The sequence below is a fragment of the Varroa destructor genome, unplaced genomic scaffold (genome assembly GCF_002443255.2).
Source record: "Varroa destructor unplaced genomic scaffold, Vdes_3.0 BEIS01000002.1, whole genome shotgun sequence".
NCBI lineage: Eukaryota > Metazoa > Arthropoda > Arachnida > Mesostigmata > Varroidae > Varroa > Varroa destructor.
Window position 1 is genome coordinate 11,213,516 of NW_019211455.1, and position 17,701 is coordinate 11,231,216.

At 44.6% G+C, this 17,701-nt stretch overlaps 1 protein-coding gene and 1 long non-coding RNA gene across 5 annotated transcripts in view; both read left to right on the plus strand.

Annotated features, from left to right (window-relative positions):
• LOC111243725 (lysosomal acid lipase/cholesteryl ester hydrolase-like) overlaps positions 1 to 17,701 on the plus strand; it is a 46,934-nt gene that overhangs the window by 9,733 nt on the left and 19,500 nt on the right. The gene's annotated exons all lie outside the window — the stretch shown is intronic.
• Positions 5,554 to 10,430, plus strand: LOC147757366 (uncharacterized). The gene is made up of 2 exons (XR_015321984.1): positions 5,554 to 5,694; positions 8,638 to 10,430. It is a non-coding gene; the product is annotated as an uncharacterized LOC147757366 (long non-coding RNA).

The following is a 17,701-nucleotide window of genomic DNA, read 5'->3' on the forward strand; positions in this document are numbered from 1 at the left end:
GAAAAGGCGCTAAACAGCCTCGGAACTGTCGCTCCCCGTAAATGAGGTTCAACGCAGCAATTGGCTGCTTTCCTTTATCTCATCTGACAGTGTAAAATGAACCTGGTTTTCTAATAGTTGATATTTCATCGCTAGAGCTAGTCAGCATCAAACATGTAACGAACATAAATAGACTTGTGCATGAACAATACATCCAAGGTGACTTCGCTGTGACGGAAACAAAAACAGCGCACAAAGAAATCTTTAGGCCCTTGGACACCAGCCGACACAATAGAAAAACTGGTGAAGAAAAAATTCGTTCACCAAAAAGGACATTGCTGAGGAGCTATTCCACCGTCCAGAGGCTCATGTACTGTTTTAAATGTCCTGGTGCGCCTGAAACGGGTTACGGCACAATAAAGCCTTGATGTGCACCGACCTGAATCTAGAGTAGGTATAGGAACGATGTACATTTCAGATACTCAGACGATGAAATCAGTAAAAGAATGACAAATAAAGCAATCACATCCTCCTTTCCCTATCTACTACATATTGATACGTGAGCACAATTAGTCCACTCCCCATAGAAGAATACATGCCCAAACTCTACCAACTGCTACAACTGTTATAACCATAAATTATCTCAGCTCTAACGCGAGTAACAATAGAGCTATAAATATCGCGACATCAGTCATGATACCCATGATGATCATGATAATACAGGGCCGAAAAGCAGGAATCATTCCTCATGTATTCGCCACCGTTTGTCAATCGTTCCAACTCTACAACAACTATCAGACGCTGACGCTCGGAAATGTTGTGACACAGGCAAATGGCTACACGAAACTGGGAACAAATAGGGGATCAAAACATCGAAAACGTGGCGGACGGAGTAGTCACAGCGTCGCCAGGGGCGGGCTCTTGGGTTTCTGAGAGAAGCAAAAGAACGCAGCAGGCAAGGTGATGACTGGCTAGACAGTAGAACACAGCCAAACAACGGCTAAAGTCTCAGACCGCTGCTAAGCGTACGAGGACTTTAACAGGTTGCACGAAGCTGTACTCAGCAGGGGCAACCAGAATGAAGCTTGCAAGCCTTCGAGGCCTTATCGGCAGAGGCCGCTGCCGCCACCCTGGTCACAAGCCACGAACGAAGCTTGTGTGGCTTTCAGCATTTCTCGTCCACCATAGGCCGTTGCCTACTGTAGCGTGGCTTCGTTACTCGGATGGCATTTGGGGACGGTTGCTGTGAGGGGTAAAGGCCTTGCCGCTTCCACTGTTACTGCTAGTTCTACCACCACAACCGCGACGAGCTGGAGCAGCTTGCGTCTCCCGCCGCTGCCAACCCTGGTAGGTTAAGCCATGTGGAATGATTCCATCTCACGTACAGTACGACGGCTGCACAGCAGACAGAAGGCTGCAAGCACGAGGCAAAATGATGAGAAGGCCACAAGATCCAAACAAGCCAAAGATTCTGTGCTTGCTGAGCGCCTCTTCAACCACGGGGTCTTCGCTCTGCTCATAACTTTCTCTCGCTTGCTTTTTCTCTCTCTGTATGTCTCGGTGTTGGCCGGTTGGTCTTTCGGTGGTCCAAACAGGTCAAACGGAGAAACGAGAGAACAACCCTCGAGACGCATAGTCTGTGAGACTGAGTAAGCGGTAGCCAGTCGCATTCCCTGCCTGTCGCGGTAACGGCAATATGGGCCGGGGGTCTGCGGGAGTTGCCAATGCGTTGCTATAAGGGAAGCTAAAAGGCAAGAGATCCGCCTGGTTTAGGGATCTGGTCCTAGCCAGTGCGGCCGAGTTATAGAAGTCTTTCGAGGCCGGAATTACAATCACCTCCAAGTTCAGCGAAGGGCAGAAACGGAGCGTAAGGAGGAGTCGGGAGTAATGGATTAGATCTCCTCGCCTATGTGCCGTCATCACCACTAGCAGATGATCCGGGGGCAGCAGCGACCTGCAACCAGCAACTCCCGGCTTCTGCCCTCTTATTGGCAGAAAGGGTGTCCGGATCTGCCAGCAAAGCTTTGACCACCCCTCACGGTTCTATCCCAGCGGCTAGGCTATGGCCTTACATAAAGTACAGTAACGCAATGGTACGCGCTGACGACCTAGGGCGTTAACAAAATGAAAGCGGAAGAAGAGTCACCGACTAGCATCTAATGGTGCCACCAGTTTATTGGTGCGGTCTCGTCTCGTCGCGTCTATCCGCGTCAGCTAGGATCACAACTCTATTATTTCTACTAGAGGAAGAATACTGGCAAACCATCGTTAAGGAAATATCGCATGTGCGAGCTTCAAACCAATATATGGATCTGAGATACGACCTCATTGAGCGCATGTATGATAACGGTACATGGCAGATGGGAGGATCGAATGAACACTTCGAGTGGACGCATTCAATCTCCCATATTTCTATTTTCACATTGTTGAATATGAATTCACATTATCCTATGTTATGATGCCCGGGGCTGTTGTTACCGGTGAAACCTTGATAACGATATAATATGGAGTAGCTTTTTTTTTCCCATACCAATTGTGTACCTCGTGTGTGTAATTCGACCGTGCTATTGAAATGAGCTGCAAACCAGACTAATCCGAATCGATGATGGCTTTGTTTAATTTGAAACTACATTTTCTGTTGTTTTTGGGTCGCAGCTTTACTTTATGCATCTGCAGAGAAAAACGAGTAAAGGGTATCTTGCAGAAGTCAAGAAACTCACAAATATAGGTTTCCCTACCTACCCCATTTTAAGCATATAGTAGACTGCAAAATAGAAAAGCTTAGACGAAGCATTCGGATCTAATTTTCATCCGCGATGCATCACTTCGAAGCTGGAAGCAACCTCAGATCGACATTTCTGTTCTAGTGGGTTGAAAAGTTCTTTCTTCATATATGTTGTATTACGAACATGTAGATTGGTTTTTACCTTGCGATTTCATATTACTTAGGGGGTCGCTTTCCACTACTTATTAAGTCTGATTACAAAGAAAATCAGATATGATATAAAAATCATATACTATAGTCAGATGAAGTTCACATCAGGTAGCAGACCGAATGGTGCGCACATTCGCTCCGGTTAGGATTTAGTAGTTCGGCTTTGGTAATTAAGTGCAGACCGGTGGTGGCTTCCTATGAGAACCCGTCTGGCGGTGCTTTCCCCATTCGCTCTTAGGAGACCTGGGAGTTCAGCTAGATTGCAGTAGAAGTTCGATAACGCCTTCTTTTCAGTGACAACAGTACATACGAGTTTCCTACTAGTCTCGGCTCGAAGGCTACGCGGCGTTAAGACTTATGTCCCTTTGATTCCATGACAATCATTGCTGCGCCTAAATACCATTTTGGTGGGTCCTGTATACGCTAACAATAGCTTTAGCGACGCAACATTTCTATCGCAATTACCTAACGCCGGCTTGCACTTACTACTAGTACAACTCTCCGTACGCATTGCGCAGTGAACAGATCACTGGTGTCAGTCGACGGGAAACGAACAGCGGACAACAATGCATAAGAATTTTCGTAAACCATCTACTCTTCTCAACCACCTCAGCTACCTTTATAGACCCCTCTAGCCACCTGCAGTGGCTGCAGCATTCGGCACATCGTAGTAAAAACGCCAGCCATTTTGACGCACCGTGCACGGAAGGAAATATCTCTGGTAGAAGTGCTTCAAGAACCCCGTTTGTTCCCCTGCCCCAAGCGGCAAAAGCGGAGGTACTGGCATTAGCGAGAGGGCTAAATTCAGCGGGCTTACATGGCCAAACGGGCCCGGTAAGCCTTGTTTGTAGAATCACCCTTCCCTTTCCCCGAAGTGTCTGGTTTAAGCTCTCAATAATCAGCGTTTAATCCCCAAGCCCAGAAGGCAAAAGGCCCTCCGGCTGATAGAAGGAGCGAAGTAAAAGACAGATAGAAACGATAACACTGAAATTACAGTCACCGAGGGCCAGAGATATGGGCATGGTGAAGTTTAACGGATCTCAGCTGTGACAGAACACAAAATATCTTTGCAATAATTTGAGGCGATGTTCCCGAGCCTTTGAAAGATGCATTGCACGGATATGCACCTATGATTGAGCATGGACTAGTCGCTTTTAGGCGTGCAGTTTTCCAAATTTTAATTGTAAATAGAAGAAGACCGGCGGTCTGTCGCATGAGTCAGCAAATTGTTTTAATAGTGGCCTGGGCAAAAGTATCCTCTTAGCTGTTATCATTTTTGTTATCTACATGTTGTTTTTATTTGGATATATATTAGAAATAAAAACAAGATGTTCATGTCTAACCTTATATACATATCCACCCGAAACTTATTAAAGCATTTTAAAGTGTTTGGGGTCTGAGGCATAACGCTCTTTTACTTTTTCCCCAAAAACCTTTTTAAGACAGGCTGCCTAAAGGCCGCCAGGATCACCACTGCTACCAAAGTTAAGCACTTCTGGAAAAAATTCATAGTACCGTCTGTACAGCTTATTTAGCATATATATATATATATATATATATATATATATACACGAATAGGATTACTTTATCGGTGAAATGTATGACTCTGTTGTTTATGTGTTAGAGCAAACTAACCTTTTTGGGGAAAATTTAAAGGTGACATTGCCTTCGGTGTAACATCCAATTAGACATCGTATCCAAATGAAATCGTGGAAGATTCCTCGATTCTATTGTGTTTACAAAGATTTTTGAAGATTCGACTCAAAACCTGAATCCAACACTTACCATGTTTTCAATTAATATATCCTTGAACATAAAACCCATTATTAAGACCCATACACAAATTATTAGCGGTTTGTTGTATAGCACAATTTACGTACACGTGTAAGCTGAAGTTAATTTACAATTAATGGACCGGAATTTACGTATCGTTTTCGCGCAGCTTTATGTGGGCCGCTATAGCATGGTTTTTGTATTTCTTACAAAGATCTCGGAAAAATTTCTTACGATCCATCCAACGAGAAATTTGCGCGCGTCAGCAAAAATATTATCCATACAACTGTTACCGACATACCCACACGGCTGTTGTAGTTGGAATTGCTAGTCGAAAGAAACCTGTCTCAATCGTAGTAGTGCTCGAAAATCAAAACAGATTTTTAATGCTTCGTGCATCATAAGACGTAGTAGTCCCTTAATAAAACATCTTAATCATCCCTGATCTTCAAATCGCATATAACAGCCGTACACGAATATGTCATCATGTTTTATAGAAGCCTTAAGCGGCCCCAGTACACTTAATACCAAACAAGTGTAACCCAGACCAGATCTTATCCTTATTGACGCTCCGATTCTGATCCGGTATTTTTCGTCCCTGTGTTTCAGCAAAAATGAGTTTTCATACGGTTACCGTCTATTCTCGTACGACCACGCGCATCGATTGAATGGTTGATATCAAAGTCTGCTGCAGAGGCCTGCCTCGCCATGATCTAGACACGATCCACCATTTCATTCCAAACAGCGCAACTGACGCTGTTGTTACGCTTGAGCAGCTGAGACATCCTCTTGGTATTCGCGGCGCATGCAAACCGTGAAGCAAGTGGGTCACCGAAGGAGCGGATTGCCAGCCCCATGGTTCGTTCGTACTTTGTCACTCGAGTGAAGGGTATTGTGCCAGTCGGCTTTGCGCTCGTCGCGAACTGTGCAGCTCTGCTCCACGCGAATTGCCTCTACGACAGTGACGTATGAAGGGAAACTGCAGAGCCGGAAGGTTTGGCTACCAGGTACGGTTGGCTGTTCAGCGTATTACAGCGATCCTTTCCTCGGTTTTCCTCTCCTGCACTGCCGTTTCAGCGTTCAGCAGCCCGACAAAAAAGTAGTCGACAGGGGTGACTGGCGACTTTCAACTGGCGTCGAGTTGTTTCTTTTCGTCGTTGACGCCGCGATGCCCTCCGCTAGAAGAGTCGAGCCCGCCCTAACCAAGAACTTTTTGGAAGGCGCAGAATAGCACCAATTCGGTCGTCTTCGTTTCGAGGCTACGTTCCATACTATACTTATTCTTTTTTCTCTCTTACGCATTCTCTCGATATTTCGATCAATTTTTTTTACTTTTTTTGCTGTTGCTGCTGGCGAGAAAAGCAACTCTCGACAAGCTCTTAGCGAGCTACTCGGCTCCCCTTTGTTCGTCACGTTCAGAAGCTGCGCGAGCCACGTAACAAACGTTCGTTCGAGGGTTTGGGATTTTCTGAGATGTGTCATGTCAAACCAGTGTGTCTATGGCAAGCACAGGCCGCGCAGACAGGGTAGTGCCAGCGCGGAGTGGCCATAATGGAATCAAGCTGAACACTGAACGTCGACACAACACCTTTAGACTCGTGCAAGACCACTCTATTTGCCAATGCGACGGCTTCGCTGTGTATTGTTGGTCGTTGGTGCCGGCTTGTTCTATCGTATCACAGGATAAAAACAGCGGGCAAGTCGAAAGGGGCCGCTTCATGTTCGAGCCCAAAGAACGTTTCACTGGCGACCAAAGTGAAATTGACTATAGCGGAAATCTGTTAGGTTTTGAGTAGCTAGATGGTCGTGGTAGCGTTAACGACGATGTGGCTGGCCCGCTACCGGAGTTGATTAGTTATTGTTAACGCTGAAGCCAATAGTAGTTATAGTGGACTGGTAGTATGTTTAAATTTGACAAGCCCTCAACGACAGCTACGTAAAAGGGCAGTGACGAGGTGGAGGTTCACTGACGATTCACGCTGAATAATCTCTAGCATGACGATAGACGCGGTGGCTTTTAAAATAAAAAAACATTCACTGATCTTGCGCGAGAAACGCTCAACACTTCCGCAGTGGCCTTTCGTATGACCTGCGTTCTTGCAAAATAGACTGCTTACTCCGCTTTAGAAATTTAGAAAGGCAAAAGATTCCGTGATTCAATAAAGGTCTGAGTTGAATAAGCTCGACACAAACACAGCGTCTTGTAATCCGAAACGAGTCTGATTGCCTCTAGCGCTACTACAGTATTAATAATATGATACAAAATTCTGTCAGAAATCGGTCTGTGACCAGATCTTACTCTGACTTGTCATGGATGTTTCTCAATTAGAATTTTCGCAACAAAATTACGAAGTCAATAGCAGAAACATGGACGCAGAACGTTGAACTGTCTTTTAGCAGTATTGTTTGAGCAGTATCGTCTTTTAAACAATAATGCTTAAGTGAACCGAGCCGCTGAGAATAATTTCTACCAAGCGCATCATTTTTTAATAGGCCCTGGGTTATTCTGTGCAACCAGGTTATTGGGACTGATTTTTCGGTATAGCACTAAAAATGTGAACCACTAGAAGTTATCTAGCCGGGGCATGATCTACTAGAATTATATGAGGTTTCTCTAACAGATCCGCCATCAACGGTATGGTAAGAATCTTTTTTATAGCTATTAATCCAATTTTTATCTATATCGTCATCATTCTTGGTGTTCGTGATTTTTTGCAGTAACTATTTTCTTCATAAGCCGGATTTGGGCTAGCGGTGACCGCACACTGAGTATTCATAGCTAATATAGTAATGCAGGAAATGCGCGTTAGCCAACCAAACTACAAGTGGCTTCACTTCTAAGTACTTGTCTGGTGCGTTCTGAGACGTTTGGGACTTCACTGGTGATGAATGTATGTCTGTATGTGTATTACGCAATCGAATCCCAGTTCAAAGCCGGAAACCGAAATCGGGTCATATACAATGAGAATAAAAGGTTTGCGTCGTAATAAATAGTCATTGGGAATTATGTTCCCAGATAACGGTTCACAGTCACCAATTTCGATGGCACTGTTTAAAACAGTGGTAGTACTTTTCCCGATAATGACAGAATTCAACCGATTCAGTGTCCTCTTTAGGGAGATATAGGTGCCAGATCAAACAGGTGCTTATACAAGTCCACTATATCATTGTCATACGCTCATTGCGTCAGCGTCCATCCTAGACCCCTATAAAAAGGACGGGCAAAACGCTAGTAGCTGTCGATGGTTGACTGTAACAACGCAATGCGTCTCTTTGCTCCGGCTATTTGTGGTCCCTGTGATTAGTACGTACGGGAACAGTGTACCCCATTGTTTGCAAAAATCCGTCGTTGTCATATTCTGCAAACTAATAGCACGTGCAATTGCGTCACTTTTTAGACGACCTTCACTGATAATTCAGCCGTTTCCCTCAAGACCTCGTGCTTGCTAGATCAGTTCCCTGGCTAAACGACTTTACCTTCCCGCTACCTTTGCCCCCCTATTTGGCTTACTAAGTCACTAGCTTAAAGGGTCAGCTGGGAAAGAAAGTGGTCAATGATACTTCTAGCCACCTCCTAGACAGCGTCCTGACTCTTTGCCGTTACCACCCGCCCAGCCCGGCAACCCCCGGGTCCTGACATTTAATTTGCCTAGCTCCCTTTCTTAACTCTTGTCAATTGCTATGTATGCAGCGGTAAGGACAAGAGCAGCAACGGCCGCTTCTAGCTGACTTTCCGTCTCTAAAAAGCTTTGTACTCCTCTTAGCAGGCCACGTCGACTATGCATAATTTAATTTTAGCCGTGGATTTTTCTGCCTGCCTCGACGCTGCGTGTTCAGTCTCGTTGGCGTCGCATCCTCATTCTACCACTATTTATTTTTCTTTGTAACTAACTTCCTTTTCACGCGAATCGTTTTTCTCGATTGCTACCTCATGATCTTCTTTCTTCCAGCTCATCGGTGGATTCTAGTTTCCTATCCCGAGCAGTGTTTCCTGCGCTGCGATGTTTTGGCATGCGTGGGTGTCTCTTTCGGCGGAACCTGTGAAACTCCCTCGGATATCTTCGTTGCAGCCCATAGTTTGTTATTCACTCTCACAGGCGATCGCCGGCTTCTACCGCTGCCGCTACAACTGCCGATTCCATCTCTGTCGGTTGTTCGTTCGCTCGTCAGATGCTGAGCATGCTGCCAGACTAACTTCAGCTTCCGTTGCAGTCAGGTCGCCGATTCGCTCGTCGCACGCCATAGGGCGCGTTTCTAGCTGGCAAATTATGCATCGCTGTTACTTCGACCGCCCCGCCCCTTTGTTTCGTATCGCTTCTCGGTTTTTCAATACTACCAGCAGACTTTCCGAAACCTTTCCGTCAGAGATCTCTCTCGCCGTTCGAGCAAGTCAGAAGAATTCTGGCGTTCTTGCGTGCCCGCCTCTAGTTTTTCTATCTGTTAGTGGCGCATCGCCCTAACTATACTATGGCGTGTATACATACATAACCTTCCGCACCCCATTATGAACCCTTTAATGCCGGAACAAAGCGGCCACTTTACGCGAAACGGCCGCCGTTGTGACGTCGGCGGTACTTCGCGATCTGCGACACGAAGGCATGCCATTACAGAACATCCGCGTAGACAGCAACGAATCTGCCACTTGTCTTCGCTCCCTCACCCACCGACTCTGCGTGCTATTTCGTAAAAGGTGAACAATGCAAAAGTACGCCGCCGCAGCTGCTAATAGCGCTACAAGAACGACTGTTGGTACTCTTGCCCCCGCGGCCTTTGCAGATGTCCGTATGCTGTAACCTTCGTCGTTCAAGCTAAGGCAAGGCGACGCAAAGCAAGGCAAGGCGACGCAAAGCAAGGCAAGCCAGGCTGTTCTCTTTAAACGAACTCATCATCATCATTAATTCATTCGCTCGGCGTTACTTTGGTGGCCACCGCACCGGCATCTCATACGATTACTATACCTCCGCATCGCACAGCATGTTTTCTAGAACCGCCCGAAAACCCAGAGCTACTTCCATTAATGGCTAACGCATGCTGCCAAAGCTGGAGGCAAGACTCGCTATAGTGGTAGAGGTAGAGGCACGAGGACAACAACGCAAGCGCCGAAGCAAATTCATGAGGGGTGCATGGAATTACAGACAGGGCTACACCCATGCCGTAGTTGGGTTTCTAGTGTTCTTCGTAGTCACTTCGTCGGTCGGTAGAGTCTTCAGCTTTGGAGGCTTCAGCGACTTCGATAGTAACGCCGGGTCGTTTATCGAAAAACTATGAAGATTCCCGGACACAACGCTCAAGTCGAACTGCCGTGACGTGCAGAACATTCAAAGACCAATGACTAGTTGCAGGTCGCTTGAAATCGTTCGAATTGAAACCATTGGGAAGACGATCGGGGGTAGGAAAATCGATCGGAGCTGAAGGGATCCGCCTACAGTACAGACTCGGGCGTTGTCGACCAAGGTCGACATTGGTCGCCTTCATGGTAGCTATTAGCTACGGATCGGACAAATCGACGCATTAAACCAATCCGATGACGTCTCACTCTTTATTTTGAACGCGTCTGCCTGTTGTCTCTTTTCTCAGGATCGTCGATGGCATCGCTTCGCTGTTGATTCGTACAACCGACAGCTGACAAACCGATAGAAGAAATACGAAACAAGCACAGGTCACTTCAAAGTATTTCTCTCTGAATGTAATTGTTCTAAAAGGAAAAGAACGAAATAAAGCTGAAGTAAAGTAGAATGGTGAATGCGCCATATTGCCTTAGTTAAGTATGGCCGCGAGAGAAAACAACTACGATTAACAAATCGGATAAAGAGAAGTTAGCTCACATGGACTGTGCAAAGATATGGCGAATGTACCGCAAGTAATGTCCCTTTAAAGTATAACCGGCCATTTTCCTTATTTCTGGCTCTGGATTAATGTTACGGGCACGGCTGATAGAAAACAAGAGCCTTAAGAAGAGTTCTCTTAATCGAACAGGTAACACACATACTAGAAATGTTGTATGAGATGTATTTAGCCGTCCTTAAATTCTTCCCTTGCAAACACTTTCGTGAACGTGCTATTTACACCAATGATTTTCTAAACGAAATTGCCTGCGTTGTCCTAAATGTCGTTTTACAGGAAGATTTTCCCTTCCATAGGGCCACCATAGGGCTTCCATAGGGTCTTCTTGCTTTTGTCGTTACTGGATTCTGACTCCAATTGTTCTCAACTCAACGTGTAACAGTGCTTTGCATGCCAGTATGGCTAGGGACTTTTTGCAATCTAAACTAACAACGGTCAAATCATTTTATGGGTACAACAGTAAAGGCAGCGAAACTTTTACACTGCCGATTACCTGTCGTATTTCCTCATTCATAAGAGTATGAATTACCAGGAACTTGAGCTCTTACGTATATAGACTAAGAACTTTATGGGAAAACGAGAAAATCAAAATTCAAGTACTAATACTTGTTAGTAGCGACGATATTCTTCTAAATGATACACTTAACAGCATTAGTGATATTGTTTCTAATGATGTACACATCTATATGGATATAGTAATGATGTTTATAGTGTCGACTTTATGGAACAGACACGTTTGCACATGTGCAACAACAAGCTTGGCTCGTACCGCTACCAGCTAATCTATTTTCTACCTTCTTACCTCTTACCTTCTATCAGTTCATCCCTGTTCAACAAACAGTTACGTCCCCTCTCAAAACGTTTGCCTATAGCTAGGCCACGATCACACATCGCTACTTGCACAGGTCTACTACTACATACTTAATGTAATTGCGAACTTCGTACATGATACGTTATCGTGTCCCTTTTCCTTATTGTCGTCGTTTTTGCGGCAATAGCAAAACCCCACAGAGAAAACATACTCAGAGAAAGAGTCGTTTTAGCAACACTGGAAGAAATTGCTGTAGTGCGTAAGAGTACATTTTCAATCGGTCCTGCGCCATTTTCTCGTGATTTCGTGGCGTTGTTGGTTGTTGTGGTTATAGCGGACGCTGCCGCCCTATCGTATTTGGGCCATTACTGCTATTTCAGAAGCAAAAGTAACTTTAGCGCGTCGACTGATACTTACTTCTATGCAGTCTGCCTCTGTGGGTTGAAAGGGTGTAGCTGACTCGATAACTAAATAGTTGGATGGCTGGGTGGGTAAGTTTTGAATAATCCCAAAATGTTCTGCCATATCATGGTCTCTTCATTGCTTCCCTTGTTCACCCCCTATCTCTCAGGCTGTAACAAGAGCCACAAACATTCTTGGCAGCAAAACTAGATCTCTCTCTCTTCCTCTATATATATATATATATATTCATTTCACGCAGTGCGATGACTGTAGCAAGCTTGCGATCGCGTCATTCTTTCGATAAGTGCTGCTGGCATACGCTTGGGGGATGCCGACGCAGTAGGCCGCAGTAGGGCCAGGTGCGCTTGGCATACGGCTTTCTTTGCTTTCCCTTACTGTTGCTCTGTTTTTCCCAGACAACTGTTATAATTTTGACGCTGTTGCTACCGCACTGCTTTCAATTGCAGAGTGCATTGCAAACATGAAAACCGGCCGTGGAGGCTGTGAAGTAAACGTAGTCCTTAGTGCACTCTTTACTGATGTCCTAATGCGATGGAAGCCTGATGAAACACTAGGGACAGTTATTACTGTTTACGACTTTAACAAACGCCTTTATAAATATGATTAGGTTGTCATAACAATATATTTGTGTGTACGGTATAGTTGTTACCTGATGTTAGCTGGGTAACATGGTCAGAAAGGCAGCTTCTGCTGGTGTATCACGAACGCACGGATGTTACAAGCAGTGCGAATGTTAACACCTGCATATAGAAAATTACTAATTTTCTAAGTTACAATCGAAAATAAGTTAGCGACACTTGCTGTTTGAAGCTGTTCATTCGACTTATATTGTAGCGGATGAGTTCGATGTCCTAGCAATGTCTGTGGACAATGTAAATTCTGTACCTGTAAAATCCTATTTGCAGCAGTACGTTTCGACCGCCTGCCATCAAGTCGTTTAAGAGAGGGCATGCCACTTTACCTGGTTAATCGGTGGCGTATTATCCTTTACTGCTTTAAAAAGAAATGATATATTCTAGCAGTGGGAATGATGGTGCCTTGTACGTTAACGGCACCATCATCCCCCATCAGCACCCATACCCGTTGGGAAAGCGGATTCGACTGACTTCTATTTCAACTCAGCCGGCTCACTAACGCTAATGTCCATCCACCGACGCTGCCGAACCGACTAAACTGTAGAAAACGTCACGTTCAAAGGCTAAAGGAGTTTGAAGTGTTAACGGACTGCAGTTCGTGCTTCGAATATATCTATTTTATTCTAAATTTTATTTTTTTTCTTTTGCTTGTACGCGATTTAACGGTACGCTAACTGTACCCGAAGGGCATTCTGTGGTTTTCCAACGAGTTTGCCTATTCACGTCGGTAAAGCTTTTAACGATTGCGTTTTTAATTTCGACTTATATGTGGCTCGACTCCTTGTCTTCTGTATGTCTTACTTGAGGAAAGGTTAGAACACGGGTATCGCGAAAGATTGGCGTCGGCCGATGAAGGGATTTCTTGATCAGAAGCCCAAACTGCTTGTTTTCTTGGAATCAGCTTGTCAGGTTACCAGGTTGCTGGGTAACTAGTAAAAGCACGGATGATTTCTAAGCTTTAACGATAAGTTTGACTTAGATTTTTCTACCTCTATGAAACGCTGTGCATGCGTTGTAAGTTTCCCAGTGGCGTACTCGTTTTAATTTTCTTAATTAAATGCTAGATCTTGGACTTTTGTGGACGCAGTTCAGTAAAAAAACATAGATATCTAGATAATGTGTAGTCTTCAATGACCAATACCGGGGGGGGGGGGGGGGGGGGCTATAAATGATTACAGCTCGAAGTTTGCTTAAAGACCTTTCTTTTGGCCTGCGGCCATAAGCCGCTGAATGCTCTGCAGGAAAATGGTGGCCATGCATGTTTTGCAGGCTGTAGTTACCGGTGTTAGAGCTAATGGTTGGAGATGGTGGTTTCTATGCAGCATTTGCATGCGAACGTTGTCCACTATGGATTCGAAGGAACTTTGCACGCAATATACATACCGTACGACGCTGTTCGTCTTGGGAGGACACTGGTGATAGGAGGGGAATAAGGGTTATTGCCTTCTCCTGCTACGGGCCACACGAATAGCTAGTGCTAAACCAAGACACACGTTCTCATAGTTGGAGGTCGGCGGACAAGTACGGAATACGATCCAGTATGGCCGGACAAAGCGGGAATAGTTCCTAGAGAAAGCTAGAAGAACGTGTGTAGCGCAATGAAAACGTTCAATTCGAATGGACTAAAAGAATTGTCCTTTTATAGCCTCACGCTTCCAGCGTAGATAACTACTACTATACTACTACTATAAACAAGTTAATTGAGGCTTTTTTCGAACTAAAAGCGCATATATATATATATACATATATATATATATATATATATATATAGCAGCTAACATGTGCTAGCTTTTAGCAAGAAACAAGCCTTTACATTGATAAAGAGACTGACCGTTTAGGATGGATATGTGACCATGGATAAATATGCATTAAACAAATGTCGCTCGGATGATTTTGATCCTAAAATTGTCTATTTCTAGCGTATTGTTATGTAACGATGTCTCTATGTTTTCACTTTTACGTCTAGCATCGCTATTAAGCATTTTCTAGGAGGCAAATACGTTACCCGCTAAGCCATCATTATGTAACAATATGGCGTCATGGCAGTGTAGCTGCCTAGACAAAGGGATCATTTACTGGCCGACCAGTTCAATAAAAAAAATAAGTCTTTTGATGCATACAGACTCGTCACCAAAACATAGTACGTTTAAGGTCGCTTGACGTCACTTATATCTAGGTTACTGTAATATGTTCAGTAAACTAAATACGGTAGGCGTCCTTCTAAGCTTAGGATATTGTATTATCCAAGCAGATCCAATAGATCTAGAGCAATGAATGTTTACGCATGCACATACCCGATTCGATGGACGTAAATCGGCTTGTGTTTTGTCCGGCCCCTCGGATAAGTAGGACCTTCTACGCTGCGCGAAAAAACGATTGCGTCGCATTAAAAAATTGTGTGGAAATCGACTGCTCGCCGCATTCGTCCCTATCGTTTGGTGATTCGCGATACAAATCGTAGTACCATAACGCTACTATTATTGTTAGTGGCATTATGAAGTACTGCTGTTTTATTACAGAAGTGCTCATCTTTTGTTCGTTCCCTTGCAATAAGAAACAGAACCCCATTGGATTTTTCCTACTGGTTCGAGACTAAGCTTGGATTGTGAACTGCTTTTAGCGTCCGTCCATCCTGGATCCAAGGAGTGTACTCTATCCCTTAATAACCGTCATGGGCTGTAAAACATTGAACGTTTGTAGCAGATTTTTTTCAAAATAGGCGAACTGCTTCTTCGTCAATTGTCAGGCCATTAACGGCTGAAGCATATTCAAGCTGGTTTGTGCTTTGAAAAAATCATCAGGCTTCGTAATTACTATACGAGTGATGACGTATAATATAAGAACGTACTTCAAACGCACTTACTATCAATATCTTGAAGATTATACGTTACTCTTTTTACTGTCTTTTTTTTAACATAGCACGACACAGAGACTACGCCTGTAAAGAAAAAAACGTGTCATAACCCTCTCGCAGTGTCACTTTTCAGACATTTCATCGACTGTCTGTCATCAAAGACTAATACGTAATTCGATTCCTTAAAGGAAAGCCCCAAAAATCCTCGACCTTTTCCATTAAGGCTGGTACTTCTTTAAGGATTAAGGAAATCGTAACATTCTGTTTCATTGTGTAACATGATGCAATTCTATTACGTTCTGAAGCTCCAAGCATCAGAGGGTAACCTGATTACTATAGTAAGTAAGACTTTATGGATACAAATTATACCTTTACTTATTGCCTGTCGAACTACAAAGACTCTTCAGTCTTCAACTACATTCTGCTATGGATAAGCGAAACATAAATAAGTCGATCAGCTCTTTTCAAGAGAAGTACGCATGTAGTCGAATTATTTTAAAGAAACGTTTAAGACGGGAAAATGCCGCGCATGTGCAGTCTGCATACATTCATGCCGATACAATTACGCATTATAGACCAATCTATCAAATTCGACTGTAGCTAGTAATTGGTTTAGTGTTGAGGAGGGAATGCACCTAATCTTCTGGAGTCCTCCATCTCCGCCGATACTCGTATCAAAATGCTACTGCCAGGGGATATAGGCTCTGTCAAAGCTGGCGCCTTGCCTCGCTTTCTCTTGCGTACCTTGCATAATAATACCTGCCAAATAGCATCCTCACTGGGCCTTCTTACTGCTATGCCCGACTGACAAACCACCATACCAAGGCAACCACTAAGGCGAAGACAAGCAGGGACAAACCAGCCCTCGTGCATGTCTTCCACAAACCCTGCGCAAGTAGACTACCTCATCTCGTGTCGCTGTCGATGGCTTGTGCGTAGCCTCCGAGTGCTCGTTTCTATCCCCCACAGGCGCTGCGCCCTCAACCGTCCAAGACTCGTTGGATGGTTCGGTACTCCCAAACACGTCAGAGGACGGGTGCCCAGGGCTTTTGCCCGTCATCACCGGAAAGGGAAATCCTACCACTCGACCAAACGGCCGTACTGCTAAAGCCAGCCAGTCAACCAGTCGTAGCTAGGCCAAGCCGTCAACAACGATGCGATGAAAATACGAAGCCTGCATCCGTCCTTCGTCGCCTCGGATCGAGCCAAAGTGGTGCTGCTTCAGCTCTCTTTCGACTTGAGCCAACTGGAATTGCGTTCTCGTGCGTTCAAACAGACGGCGATCAGTGCAACTACTTCGGGGACATTGATCCGATCGATTTGAATTGGCAATGCCTATTACATTATTGAATCTCGTTTTTTTTTGGAGGACAGATGTGGGTTGTGCCCGTTAATCCAACAGCGTCGACCCGAAAAAAATTCGCCCATATGAATCCATCTATCTATCTTGCTACGCTCGATAATATATAGGATAACACGGAAGTGATTTTTTTCTATGGCGCGAGTATTTGAACCCGCTGGCAGGTCTCGCAGGTAGGAGACGCGAATCGGAATGTAAATGTGGATCGCAACTTCGCGTGATTTATATTTATCGAAAAAAAGCTAGGTTAGCTCGACGGAAAAGGTCTCCTCATTTAGTTCGTACGTGTCTGTCAACAGATATTTAATTGGGTCGACTGGTATCTTGCAGGAAGCATAATCTGTGTACTATATATCAACCAGATCAAAGGAGTCACTGAAGACCTTGTTTGGTCGCATTCAGGCCAACGTCCGAGGCATAAACAAGTGATCGCTATCTATGGGCGATCAACTTAGCATCGGGTGCACCTTGCGGGCACACACTGAAACCGCGTGCAGCTGTGCAGTCGATCATGCAAAAATGCCATATGGTTAGGTCTACTTCTGGCTGCGGGAAGCTATAATACTACTATTACTACTTGTTCTTGTGCTATCTCTGCTAAAAAAGCAGGACAGAAAGAAAAAGAAATGACAAGAACAGTTTAACTCTGCTATATTTGGACTATGGATCTTCCCTCTATATAGGACACTGTCTTTTTCTGCTCGTAAGGACGAATTCGTGCTATATCGGCTCCTATCAGTAGACAGCATCCAAAGTCGAAGCTGTCTATAGGTTATCCACGCGAACAAATGACTCATGCTTTTTATTTGGTAATTTAATCTGACATATGTAATTCAAAGTTGTCGGTATTAGAAGATCAACTGTCGTGTTGATCGGATCGTGGCCGTGGCGGGTCTGTACTCGATCAGATGCCATCAACAACACCGCTGCAAAGTGGGTTAACGTATTTTAGGTACGTAGAACAGTCGAATTGGCATTACGTGACCTTTCAGTATTGTGTCTTCGTGGCTGAAGTTATACCATTGACGAATATGCGAATCTGAACGTTTCAGGTAGTATGATATTTGGTCATCTAATCCAGACTATG